Raw genomic sequence first — 14,197 nt, 5'->3', positions numbered from 1 at the left:
GCTCACCGCAGGCCGGCAGTTCAAAACCACAGCTGGAGAGCTGACAGTGTGTGCTCTCTTGCGACAGACGGGGGATGCTCATAAATGGAGCTTGTCCAGAACGCGTGCACGGCTTTTTTCCCCACACACATATAAAATGGGCTTCTCAGCTCAAAAGTGGAAAAACAAATGTTTTACCTTATGCCCCCAATTTATTTTTGTTAAATAACAGATTATCTCTTTTCTTTAAATAACTAAAAAATATTGATTTGTAGTTTCCTAATAACATTTCCGTTCTACAGTTGAGGCAAGTCTGTGAAATCTTTTCACTTAGAAAATAAAATAGTATTTTATCACTACCTTTCTTCAGGGAAAACTTCCAGCCAGAACTTTACATGTGACTTATTACGTGGCTCTTAAAGCATGTTAGAGAGGCACTTTCCCTAGGTCATGAAGCAGAGCCTTACCAGAGCCAGACCTCAGACCTAGCCCTGTTGATTATTCATCTCCTTCTGTACCACGCCTCAAAACTAGGCTTCCTGGAACTGGGAAATACTGGAGGTCACCCAGTTTAACTGGCGCCATGGCAGGAGAGCCAGGGGACAGTGTGCTACCAGCCACCCTCCAGCCAGAGGATGCCACTGGGCACTAACTGACCAGCAGCAAAGATGTTGAAAGATCTGGGTTGCGCTGCAGAAGATGTGACAGAGACATTCGTGCTCCTTTCTCTGCTGCTATGGCGCTAACATAATGCAGAAGAGCCTAAACAATAAACATGCTGTCGCCAGATGTTTAGAACATCTGGTCAGACCAATAAAGCAAAAACAACAACAAAAAATAACTGTGAAAAAAAGGGAAAGAAGAAATATTCATGAAGCCTGTAGGTTGCAGCTTTCTTTTCGATGTGACATGATAGGACTTTCCACGAAAGCCTCATGACATGTCGACCAACACAGGTGTGAGCAACATCCCTGCTCCCAGGGAGAAGCCCTCACATGCCCGGTCACCAAGCCATAAAAGCCAGGGGGATTCAGACACCTGCCTCCCAAGGGCAACCCCGCACAGATCTGTAGCCCTCATGCTGTGTTGGTGTCTCTGATGGACATTTATGGCCTGTTTCATCTGCACATGACATAGTCTTTACTGTATTTATAGCATCCCTGGGTGGTAAGGAAGTGTTCTCATTCCCCTTCTGCAAACTCATCCCAACGTGCAAACAGGCACCACGACGGGCTGTGGTCAGGACTCCGCAGCTCCGCAGAGATAAAATTTGGGAAGTCGAGAGGAGCAAGGCGCCGCAGGGCGTTCGTGACTCCCGGTGCACACTTTGCCCGAGATCATCCACGAAGAGCACGTGGGAACGGAAACCCAAGCCTCTCAAACCAAGACTTGAGTCCTTGCTTGGATGATCTTCACTTGGTGGTCTGAGCAGAAGCTGATTTCATGGGGTGTCCTTGCATGTGCAGACAGCCCGGCCCGGAAACGCTGCCGCGTTACCATACCTAAAAAGGACAAATGCCCATTTCGGAGGGCAGGAGGACATGTCCCCGTAGAAAGGGAAGCTCGTTGGGTTACACCAGTGCCCCTAGGCTGGTGCAATCCTGCGTGGGGACATCGTGATCTGGTTTTCTGCCCTGGTTAACCTCAGCCTTACTGAAGTAAGTTCTCAGCTTACACCCAGTGCCCCAGCCCACCTCCTGCATTGCTTTAATCTCATTGATTTAAGCTCAGACACTGAGCTCTCCAGGTGTAAACCCATGCAAAACTACCCGTCTTTTCCCTAGCCTGACTTGGCAAATCAATGACAGGCCCAAGGACGTTAGACCCCAACTTGGCCCATGCCTCCAAGTGCTCAGAGTAGCCCTGGCCAACCGATGGGCCTGATTCTGCTTACAATTTTTATGTGGTTGCTTAAAGAAAGCCCAGTAATCACAGATGAAAGGTTGTGACTGGGTCTGGATGATCTTGCGTGACATTTGTACCTCGGTTGAGCTTTCAGATCTGCTCATCTGTGCACCGTGCCATGCTGCTGGAGGCAGACAGTGGGACATTTTGTCTTGCTTGGTCTGAGCCTTGTTGCAGCTGGGAGTTGAACCCAATCCTGCAACCCTGCTCAAAGCGGCCACCCCTGCTGCGTCCCACCAAGAGCGTGACCCCCATCCCACTCCTCCTGGCTGGCGACAGGGATCCCTGGGAGCAAAGCCAGGGGACAGCATGCCACAAGAGGGCACTTCCACCTCCCAGGCACTGCTGCGGTAGGTTTTACATATGTAAATATATATGTGCATATAAATATATATAAATGTATATAAATATATAAAGTCTGAAGTCAGGAGAAATGAATCATTTGGCAGAGGTGGAACTCCGGTTTGGTGACAGGCGCTGGCTTGCAAGCAGGTCTCCTGGCGAGACCGGGAACTGGCGGTGCAAAGAAAAACACCTCCGATGGTGGCCAGCTGTCGGAGAGAGAAGCCGGCGGGTCTTGGGTGGCGCGTCCCAGCAGCCAGGAGCCGGCAAGCGCGACCGGCTGCAGTGGTGACCTCAGTAGGCAATAGAAAGGCAATATCAGTGTTGCTTCCAAGTTAAATAAAGACAGATATTCCACTCAGTGCCTTTCAACCACCCTTTCTGGAGCCTGCCTGTGTTCATTCCTCTGCAGTCATTTAGAAAAGGCCCAGGCAGAAATGCAGAGAGATTTCTCTTCACCAGCAAACCTGGTTTACTTGCCACTCTGCCCAGGTTTGAGTTCTACCCTCTGCATCATTTAATTCCCCTGGAGCGAGGGGTTAAATAAAATAAATAAGGAAAATAAGTGCTCTAAAGCTCAGGGAGCAGAAACTGGCTTCTTTGCACAAATAACATTTTTTTCTCTGGGTGGTGCTGTCCTGTCTCTGGCAGTATGGGAAGCTTCAGCATCCTTCTTGTCTGCCAAGGTTGCTTGCCTCCAACTGGGTCCATCTCATGTTGCCCAGCCAAGTGGAAAATACCATGATGTATATCTTTCCTTAGCAATTTTGAGATGCATCAGGGCAGTGAATAATCTCAAGCACTGAAAACTGGAAATCTTTCTATGCCTTGTGAAACTACCATGAAAGAAGGAGTCTGATTAAAGTAGAGAACAGTGAGGTCCTGGCCTCAGCGAAAAATATTTGCCAGTATTTCCACATGCCGCCAACTGCAACATCTTTCTCTGGGTCACATTGTATTTTCTTCAATATGAAGAAAAATGTGACTAATTATAGAGGAACTGTCTGTGCCCTGCTGCACAGGATGGTCTCTGGAGCAGGGATGATCACTGTGACCTTGGCAGGTGATCTGAATTTAGCAGATAAAAAGTGTGTACATGGTGTGGTGAAACTTAAAAACAAAAGAGCTGTGATCCCAGTTACACTTGTACATGGGGAAAGCTGGCGTTTTGAAATATTTCGGGTATCTCCAGTCTTGGGGGGGAGATACATTTTTCCCTAAGTGCTGCTGTTTCAACTGTTGCAATCATTCGAGCCAGCTCAGCTGGAAGCTATGACCATGCAGACGGGGAGGGAGGACATCCAGGCTCCACAAGTTTGTGGGGCAGCCGAAATCATCACTTTCTGAATCGACCAGCAATCACAACACCCAGCACAAGGGACTTTTTAGTGTCAGGAGCCACTTCACGGGCACACATACCACTCGTGGTATACAAGTCACTTCACAGTGGCCTACCCATGGCGGGTGGTGGCACCCACTTCTTACTCAACTTGTGCCCAGACTCTCATGGGAGCTCTGGAGTAAGTGGTCTGGTTGTTATTTTCTCAGTATGTTAAGTAATAGGAATAATTCACCCTCCACCAGCTACTCAGCTTGTGATGTGGCTGTCTGCCCAGAGAAAACGTTTCTGCTGGGTGAGGAGGTGTTTTGGATGGCGAGCTTTCTAGAGTAAGGCTCGTCTTTCTCAGGTGTGTAGGAGACACATGGAGCATGCTGGAAACTTTAATAAACACCGCAGTAAATCCTCAGAGGATTTTATTTTATTCCAGGACAAAATCTGGGGCACGGCTTTGGAGAGGAATGGAAAGAATTCCCCTCTCGGAGGCAAAGCAGAGGCGTTTCGCGGTGTCACCCTCTCCTGAGGCGAAACAGCAGCTTTCTGCTTGCCAGAGAGGTACGGGGCAGAAGGCAGAAGGGTGATGGTTTCCTTCGCAGACCCATTAATCTGCACGCGTGCTTGGGAGGGACGATCGTTGCCTTGCTTTACAGGCTGCTCATGCAAAATTTCATGCTGGTGAATGTAAATCTCCACCCTGGGTGACATCACGGCTGTATCTATAATTACCAGGCAGATATAGCCTGGGCAGGAAGCCTATACGCTCTGCTCTGCCCTGCCTGCAGCTCAGCCCCAGCCTGCGTGGCTCAACCTCGGGGTTGCGGCGATCCTTCATCCTTCATCCCAACACTTGCCAAGTGCACCGACACTACAGATGCATCAGGAACAAGCCTGCGTTTGGCAAAGCATTTTATTTATGGTAGCAGTGTAAGTACCTTTTAGCTTTCAGTCATAAAACCGTTGCCTGACAGCTGGTTGTATCTTGGTCCCGTTGAAGTCAACAGCAACATCACAGTGAGAACAAGACGAGGAACAGCCAACGATGAGCCAGGTCCCCCAGGACAGGCAACTCCACCAAGCAGTGCAAAAAATGCACTTTCTGATTCATCGATGATTTTGAAGCTTTGACTATTCCAGCTAAAATATGTTTTAAAAAAAGGAAAGGGTGGAAGGAATCATGAAAATAGGAATATTTATTTTTGAAAGAATCAAAACACCTAAATATTAAGCTTTCGTGCTGTTTGAAATAGAATCAAAGGGTTCTTTCTAACCAAATGTTTCTCACAATGGAAAAAAAATGTAAGCATTTGACAACTACCAAAACAGGGCACTTCAAATTTGAAAACACTTGGAAGAAAGTCTGACTTCAAGAGACATTTGTGCAGCATTTCAGCGCTGCTGAACCTGCACAGCAGGGAAGGTTAGCCCGGCTCCTAACGAAAGGAAGCTTGAGCAATCTTCCCACTTGTCCATCTGCTTTTTATCCCTCTCCTCTCTACCTCATGATCGACTCCAACCAAACAGCCTCTAAAAGGCTAGAAGTCGCAAGAATAATTAAATTTCTAGAGATTTTGCAAAAATCAGCATCTGGGTGGAGGGGAGAGACCCAGATTAGCCCCCCACCAAGGAAGAGGCGGACAGGGTTCTGATGTTATGCCTTCTGTTCAGCGGCCAGCACTAATCAGCACCAGCCCAGCCCTGGCCTAATCTTCTCCTGTCGGAGAGGACACAGTGGGAGGAATGTGATGAGTTAGGGGACAAGGAACACGAGCCCACAGGAAACCAGGCTTTATTAATTTTGCTGTCCACAGAACATCTTGTAACGAAGAAAGAAAAAAAAATAAAGCAGTCGCCGTGCGATGCTGTTGCATCCTTCTCCAGGACACTCCTTGCACCCTCTGCTGATGATTTGCCGCTGGGTGCCAGGGCAGACGAGGACCAGGGCAAGGCTGCAGCCACGACCTGCACTCCCCCTCTGGGACGGGTGCCTCTTTGATCCTCTCTCTGGGGCTGGCCCCCTCCTGCTCCACGTCCTGGTGCTCTGCGCTCGCTTACGTTCTGCTCTTCTGTTTCTGTTTATTTGTCCTCGATTGTGTCATTGTCTTAACCAGAAACTTGGAAAGCTTGCTGGCTTGTGTTGCCTTGCCATCTGGCGGCTAGCTAATGATTACAGTAGCAAACAAAACCCAAACATTTTAAAATAGGCCTGATGAAAGTTCGTTTTTATGAAGAGGATAATAGGATGGGAAATGGGAGAGAGCCTGTCTCCTCCCAAGCTGATGAGGAACTGTCACCAGGGCTCTTCAGACAGGGAGTTGTCACCAGGGCTCCTCAGACAAGTGGAAATGCCCAACACTTGTATCTCAAAAGTCCTGATGAACAGGGATGGAGAAACTGAGGCATGGGGTCATTTGGTGTGCCTGTGGCAGAGCTAAATGTCCTGCTTCCCAGGAAATGTCTGCATTGTGCAGGGTGGGGAACCAGCCAAGGAAAGGTGGCTCTGAGGACAAAGAATCTTATTCCAGATAGCTTAGGTCTTGATTCTACTGAAGACAGTGGCAGCCATGCTGTTCCTCCTGGAGGGATCACACTTGTGAGAATTGGCCAGTGAAAAATGGATTCTGGCTTAAATGAAGCGATCTTATCTTTGGCCTCTTTTCCTCCCCCTGAGGGGAAAATGAATGACCGTAGCTGCCTGGCTTAGCTTCTATTTCCCTGGGTGGTTACGGGTGGTTGGGCCCTATGAATCAAAGTGTCGCAGTGGGAGCCAGGAAATGGGCAAGGATGGAGAACAGGAGCTGAAACCACTCTACCACGAAGGGTCCAGGTGAGGGAAAGCCCAAAAAGACCTTACCTGACTTCAGCTAGGGTCTCAGGGGTGGTATTTCAACAGCTTTCCAGGTCCCCAGACTTCCACCCCATATTTTTTGAGGCTGGTTTTTTGATAGTTCAGCCATAAAAGCTGGGGTTTTGCAGCTGCCATCTGCTTTCATTCCCCTTCTACTTCAGTGACAATGCATAAACACGAGCAAGATGAGGACTTTGCTGAGGGACGTCAGAGACAGTGGGGTGGGGAGGTGAGACGATGTGATGGAGCAGAGAATCCACATGGATTGAGACTGCTGTTCCTTCCTAAAATAAAATCATCTGATACTTCAGCCACTCCCCACACGAGGCCTGCACACAGTTTCTCTGGGAAAGGACCGATGAAGGGAGGCTCTGCTGGTTTGCTCCATCCTTTCCCAGCACAAGGCCATGCTTGACACAAGCCAGCTCTCTGCCCTTAGCATCCCTTGCTATCTTCAATATTACACAGCCCTTGTTGCCATAGCATCTGAGCATAGTTATCTCCACAATGACTTTGTGTAATGGAGCCATGCTATTATCTCTGTTTTGCAGATGGGGAACCAAAACACAAAATGAAGGACAGGTCTGCAAAGTAGACTCTTAAAACTGCATGTGACGAAGCACATTGGTACTTAACTCCCACTGTCATTTCCTGGGGCCAGAGAGGTTTTTGAGTCTGACTAGAACTCATTTACATCTATAGGTAAAGACTTTTTTTTGCAGTTGACTTGCTGCAAGTTGAGGAACTGCCTCCGTGGAGCACTTGGTCACCAGCTGAATCAGTGGCTCATACTCCTCTTTTGGCTCCTGGAGCTTCATCAGAGCCTCTCTGATCCCAGGAAAGAAGTCAGGTTTTCCAAATGAGATGTGCCTGGTCCATTGATAAAGAAGACACCAATGGCCGGTCCAATTTCTTCTTTACTTTCTTATGCCTCAGAATGTCTTCCTGTTTCTTAGTGTTTCCAACACGTTTGTTCCCAAAGACAATTCTTGAGAGGCAGCTGGTCTGAAAGCTGTTGTAAAAATGTGGGTTCTTCCCCCACATGCACCTTAAAGCTGCCTGGATCTTAAGTGTGCACAGAGAGGAGGATTAGCCCCTCAAATTTCCCTGTGTTATTTGTATCTCTGCTGTATCCCAGCTTCTAAAGGAATGTGTCCCAAGGACTCCAAATTTATCACAAAAGAAGGTCTGAATCTTGCACCCAGTGGAGTCAACGGCGGGTTTTATGGACTTCAGCACCATCAGATCAATTCATAAATTTACATAACACTTTCCATGCAGGGATCACAAACTCTCTTTATCATTCCCTTCAGACCTGGGCTGCCTCGGGCTCTGAGTCATTATCTGATCTGTGGAAGTTGGGATATCTTGGTACCTCAAAGATCAAAAGGAAATTTTGCACGGTTCAGAGAGAAGCGTTCTGGGGCTGCTGGATGTGCTTACTTTGAGCAGGATTCTCTTCCTGTAGGAGCCAGTGGGACCTTTGTCACTGTGATCAAAATCTGTGGTAGAAAGCTTTGCTGCGTTAGCTGTAATGATACAGCTGAAGGGACCATCCCTGCCTTGTACAGAAACAGTTGTATAAAAGTGTTTATAGCCATGTAGCTCCAGACTTTTCCTTCACCCTGAGCATTTTACCAGCACAGGAGTATTCACGTAGCCCACAAAACCCCTAGCGCAGACAGAGCTGCTCCGGCTACGCATTGTAGCTGTGCAATAAAACCACCACATGAGCAAAGTCGGCTGCACCTGTAAAAGTACATTTTTTTGTCACTATAACCACCCCAGCACCGTAACGCTGCCGGCAGAGCGCCGTCAGGCAGGAATCATGCTGCTTCACAGGCGTCAACAGAGCTGTGCTTACCAAAGTCTGCAGTTAGACCTGATCCCCTCTTGATTTGGGAAGTGAAATAAGTTAGTTCTGCTGATGTAAGCAGTAGCTGATAAGGACAAGTGACAATATGTCATCCAGCGCTGCTGGGACATAAAATATGTAGCACTTCTAATGCATACAGGAGAGGGGAAATAGAGATCCCCTACCATTCTGCTGTCCCAGTTTGAGCACTGGGTATAAGTGTGTTTACAGGGGGATTTTTTACCAGTTTAGTGATTAAGTGACAAGACCAGCACTGCAGCTCGACAGAACTTCTCTCACGTGGACACAGCCTGGAGCCCTTCCCCATGGCTTGAGCAACATCTCACTGGGTGTCCCTCCAGCAAAACTTGGCCTCGGAGTGCCAGGAGGGAGATGGCCATCCAAGGGCTCCACTGCGGAAACACCACCTCCCCTTTGGGAATGGTCTGATGTTTAGGAACAGGGCAGGATAACAGGAGCACAAGGTTTACAAGTGCCTGTTGCACCGGGACCTTCACTGAACTTCCTTCATCAATCTCCATCAATCCTTCCTTTCGTACGACCCAATTTGGTCTCTAAAACAGCTCCCTTCCTCTTTTTCCTCCCCTCTCTCACTGCCCCCCAACGCACACATGCACATTTCCTTTTCCTTAAGCAAACAATTTTCAGATTTAAAAGTGAATTCTCAGTGCAGGCTGGAAAAAGACAATGTGGCCTCGCTCCTTATCTCCTGCTATCTGCTGCTGCTTGTACTCACAACAAGCTGTGAGCCTAGATTGGGTTTACAGTAGATTTCAAGTGTTTATGAGCCACAGGAGGGAGAGAGAGGAGGGGAAATCTGGTCGGTGAGATAAGTCCAGGAAATAGGGCTAGTGACTGGAGCAGAGTCAACAAGTTGAGTGAGCAACCGGACACCTCTAAAGACCCAAGGATGTGTGACTCAGTGTCACGACTTCAGTTCCCGCAGCAAACAGGAGTGCTTAGAGGGGATTCGCTTGTAATTGTCCAGGAGGGGTTCGTGCCTGGGATGGAAAAGGGAAACATCTTGATCCCTTTATAGTCTTGGAATATTTTCCAATTAGGAGCCCAAATTTAAGCTCCTCAATCCATAGGCAGGCTCCTAAAATAAACTGCTTGATTTTCAAGGATTGCAGAGCACATGCTGGCTTCAACAGCAGCTCACATCTCGGTCTATCACACTACAGGGTTTTATAATGTGTTGTGTAAATCTAGAAGCTCTCTGGGGTCTGGAACATCATCTGGTCTTTGTTCATATGCCACCTAGAGCAATGTGGCTTAGTATCAACAGGACGAGGTAGTAGCTGTTCACATGGTCACTAGGATATTTTTATAATCACCTTTTATCCCCATGTGGACAAGGTTTTTGATAGTAACTGGAAAAGTGTGTAGGCTTCATCTGTAATGTATTTGAAAGACAAAAATATCCAGGCTAGTTATATCAGAGAACAGTAATTCACATTGTTCTAGACAGCTCAAAAACCTGTCTCTAAGCATGGCTGTGGAATGGAAAAGTGAGGTTGTATACTCTTTCTCTGAAAGTCCAACTGGATGAAGTCTTCATGCTCTGAGGGTTGTTTCTAAACCAGAAAAAATTAGAAAATCATGTCCTTCAGGAGAGATGGTCCGGTTTTACCTTAAAATCTGTAATTAATGGCATACCTTTCATATCTTAGCTACTGAGGGGAAAGAGAACCTTATGGAGACCATAGTGACATTGATTTCCAGCAGCCATTAATCAGCTGCAGAGCCTGGACCACCACAGATTTTGTACTGATTTAGCTGGCTGAATTAACGGTATTCACATTTATTTGTTTGGTTGGCTGGTCCAACCTTTCATTTGGATGCAGCTATTCTGTAGTTAACTTGCTCCAGCATCTTCAGTTTTGCTCCCCTTGTTGTCACAGTCCTAGCTCAGGCCACCAGAGGCTAACTAATGCTCCAGGCAGTGCCCCTGGTCCAGGCACCTCAGAGCATATTTCCCAAAAGCAAACCAAGCCTTCCCTTCTCCTTCACACAGATTCCTCTTTCACCCACACACCTTTCCCCGTGAATCTCCTTCAAGTCCCTGTTTCATCCCCTCCACTTTTGTTGTCTGAGGCAAATCTGCATTCCTCCCATCTTCTTTCCTTCCATAAGGAATATTACTTTCTTCTTGTCCCAGACAATGTCTTTGGCCCATAAACCACTGGTCAAAATAAAGTCTATTGAACTCAGTACTTTCTGTTGTCTCTATTCTGGTAGGGATGTCCTGGAGGCCCTGTCAGCAAACAGGGATATACCCTGTCACTGAGCCATTTCATGATAAAGCAAATGCTCACAGCAAGCACTTCATAATATTAACCAGAAAGATTTCCCAAATCATCGCTCCTTTCCATATGGGAATAGTTATTCTCACATAAAGCACCTTTTACACCAAAAAGGCTGCAGCCTCACTCGGGAGGAGCGGGCACTGAAATGCTTTAATTTGACTGGTATACTCCAAGCTGTCTGATGATAGTGCGTAGACAAGGCCCAAGGTATAAGAGCTCTTCAAGGGAAAACCTTTTGTGGAAAGGGCTGTAAAACACCATTTTACAGTGTTGTTCTAAATTTCCTTTTTATTTTATGGTTCATCTAATTTGAAGAGAAACCTTCTCTGCAGAGAAGTGGAATGGGAAACATACTTCCATGTCAAAACACTTGGAATCGCATCAAGCTCTTGTTTTAGCCATTTATTTTTCTTTAATTCACCTCAGCTTTTTTTTTTTTTTTTTCCTTTTCACGCATTCAGCTGTTTATGTTGCCTTTTGGTGGAAACGACTTCCTTCTCGCTCTCTTCCCTCCTGCTCACCTCCTTTACCATCCACACTGGCTCAAATACAAGGTGAGATGTTTTCAAGAAATTAACCTCTGGAAAGAAATAATTGGTGAATTTGCTTGTTTGTTTGTTTTTCTGTGGACACCAGAGCAGATGGAGAGCCTTTAGAGCTCCAGATGTGTCTTCACAGGCTGCCTAGTCTCTCCAGAGCAGCAGCTACTCCAGGAGCTCAAGCCAAAAATGGCTGGGGAGGCTCTAAGGGAGCTGCAGATTCCCATCAGCACAGTGCAGGACTTCAGGGATTTGTTTAAAGAAAGCAAAGAAGAAATCCCAGAGCAAGCAGACACAAAGGCATCAAGCTGTGGAGCTGGACTATGCAAGGAGGGAGAGCGGTGCAGGAGACAAGGGCATCCTTGAGTTTTGTATTTCAGGGAAAGATTTTGATGTTCTCTTCTCCTGGAAGAGGTGCCTCATGTAAAATCAATGAAGAAAAAGCAAAGTAACAGTGAATCTTGCAGTGAACTTGGGGTCACCGCTACTTCTCTTTTCTTAAGAGGCAAAACGCCGCTGGAGGAAGAGGCTTGCTTTTAATTTCTTTTACTTTTTTTCTTCTATTTTTCTAGTTAGTGTCAGCTAGGCAGGTGTTTATGCTGGTGTGTGAAAGCGAAAGAGAGTGGTAGGGGCTCGTTTGGGATGATAAATACTGGTATTATTTCCTTAAAGGGGCACAGTAGACATATAGGGCAAAAAAGGGTGCAGAAGAGGCACCCTCTTCCAAAAAAAGGGGGGCAAAAGGGGGAGCGAGACAGAGGTGGGAGAACAGGGATTTTGGGGAGGAACGTGCTGAGTGCCACAGCCGCCATGGCAGCTGAGGGGAGCGACACGACAGCCATTTCACTGCCCCTGCGGAGAGGTGTGAGGTGCCCCACACTTCCCATTGGCTGCCCATGGCCCTTGACCCGCCCTCTGGGTGAGAACAGCCAATCGCAGGGGGCCGCTCTCCCCTGACGGGCTGAGACTGACAGGGCGGGATGCTCCTCACAACGCATCCCGCCATTTTGTCTGGTGCGGAGAGGGCCGCAGGGCCCCTCCCTCACAGCCCCATTGCAATCATTTCTGTCCTGCTCCTGCTGTTGAGATGCTCTTGTGAGACCTAAGATCTTTACCACCCTGTCCTTAAACTTCCCTTCCCGCCCTTTTGTCTGTTAAACTGTATTTAAGTCAGGAAATGTCTTTCATTATAACATTTATATTCTGCCTAACCTAACCTGCGGGAGGATATCTCTAAAATCTAGTAAGAAAACTAAAGAAAAACAAAACACATGAACTGAGGATCAAACGAGCCCAGTCAAAAACCAAAACTGGTTTAACAGGAGAGTTACATGATGTCCTATGGACAGTAAATAATTTCCTCAAATGTTTATAAACAATAGGGAGTGGAAACTCCAATGTTTTGTAGAGGATCATGGCTTCAAAAACAAAACCAAAACCAAACCCCACGCTTTTTCTAACTTCACTATAAATACTAGTCAAAATAAATAGTCTGAACAGTAACATGTCCTCAAATCAAGACAGTGTAGCAAAAGTGAAAGATTATTGTTCTCATTAAGCAGAATTTATAATTCCTGGGACATACATGAACCTTCACCTAACAGTCCTTTTTCAAGCATAATATAGAATCTAACAATGACGGCAATTCCTTTTTTCCTATCCCCTCATTTTATCTCTGTAACTAAAGCTTTTATTTTGTTGTGATAATGATTTTATCAATAATTTATGATTATTTATTTTAATATACTTATCACATTCATCATTAATGTTAGACCAGGGTGAAACATATTCTATTTCAAAGGTGTTTTTCATGGTAGAGAATGATTTAGCAAAGCTGAAATGTTTTTCCCAAATATATTTACAGCAGTTTTGCTGATTGCAAGTGGAATTTATCAAAGTGCTTTTAGTTACATTGACTAGTGAAAATGAAACAGCCTATCATCACTGAAATGAGTCTTTCTGATTTCTCTGAGTGAAACCTTTTTGAGATGATCACTTCAGTTTTCCTTGAAGTAAACATTTTCATTTCGTGCTAAAATTCTAAATTTGCCTTTCTTGTCGATTGTAAATGAAAATAAAATTTAACGGGTAGGAATTTCCTATAGAATGAATATTTTCATTTCAGCAGCATGGAACTATTACGCTTCATGATAAGTAAATTCAACTGCTCCTTAGAGTTCCAGCTGTGCACAAGTACCTATTGCATTAGATGTTGCTTAAAGATAGCAATGGGAAAAAAAAAAAAAAAATCAGCCACAGAGGGGTTCTTATCTCATCCAAAAACTCCCCAGCAGTATACCAGATGAAAAATCAGACAAACATCTCTCCATGGTAGTTCTCTGTTTCACCCTTTCTTTCTTGAGGGGGAATTTATGAGGCTATTTTTATTCAGTCTCTTGGACCTATATGATTGTACCAGCTAAAGCAAGTTCAAAGACACAGTCCCTGCCTTGGGAACAGAAAGTGGGAAGGTGTGTTGAAGTCCTTCATGCCTGTGAGATTTTGCCCCTCGGTCACAGACAGGTCTTCAAGTTTTTCTCCCTCCCAAACACACAAATTTGGCTGTTGTGGTGACTGATTCCACTGGCCTACTCAGAGTCATCTCCCCAGGCTGGTCTTCTTGACCATGGGCCCAAGCTACAAAATGCCTTCAAATTTTGGACCAAGACTGTGAGAGGAGCAGGGGGAAAAAAGTTGTTGTCATTATGTTCCCATAGCATGTGGAAATGATGATGGCCAGTTAAAAATCACCACATTTTCCTCTTAGGAAAGAGAAACTGAAGAGCAGAAGTGTGTGTGTGGTTACATGTCAAACACTGGAACCCCGTTTGACTTCACATACTTTCCCCTTATTTCTAATTAACATGTTGAGGAATTTTAAAATGTAATAAACATTATTTCTAAACAACCAGAAAGTAAAGCTTGCTTATTTCTGGTTTGATGTAAACATTTATAGCACAGCTCCATCCTTAAACAGTTAATCTTATAGTGACCTATTAAAATAAAATGAATTGTGTTATAATTCATCCTAAAGCAACCTCAGGGTTAGTGTATCAGGTAACT

General features: G+C 45.9%; 1 protein-coding gene across 1 annotated transcript in view; it reads left to right on the top strand.

The window, feature by feature from the left end:
* The first annotated feature begins 11,134 nt into the window (after positions 1-11,134).
* FLI1 (Fli-1 proto-oncogene, ETS transcription factor) overlaps positions 11,135-14,197 on the top strand; it is a 94,532-nt gene continuing 91,469 nt past the window's right edge. Inside the window, exon 1 of the mRNA XM_074851234.1 lies at positions 11,135-11,149. The gene's annotated coding sequence lies outside the window, so the exon portion shown is untranslated. The remainder of the gene's footprint in view (positions 11,150-14,197) is intronic.

This window comes from Strix uralensis, chromosome 26, assembly GCF_047716275.1.
Source record: "Strix uralensis isolate ZFMK-TIS-50842 chromosome 26, bStrUra1, whole genome shotgun sequence".
Lineage (NCBI taxonomy): Eukaryota > Metazoa > Chordata > Aves > Strigiformes > Strigidae > Strix > Strix uralensis.
Note: the sequence above shows the minus strand (reverse complement) of the source record. Positions and strands in the feature narration are given on the sequence as shown.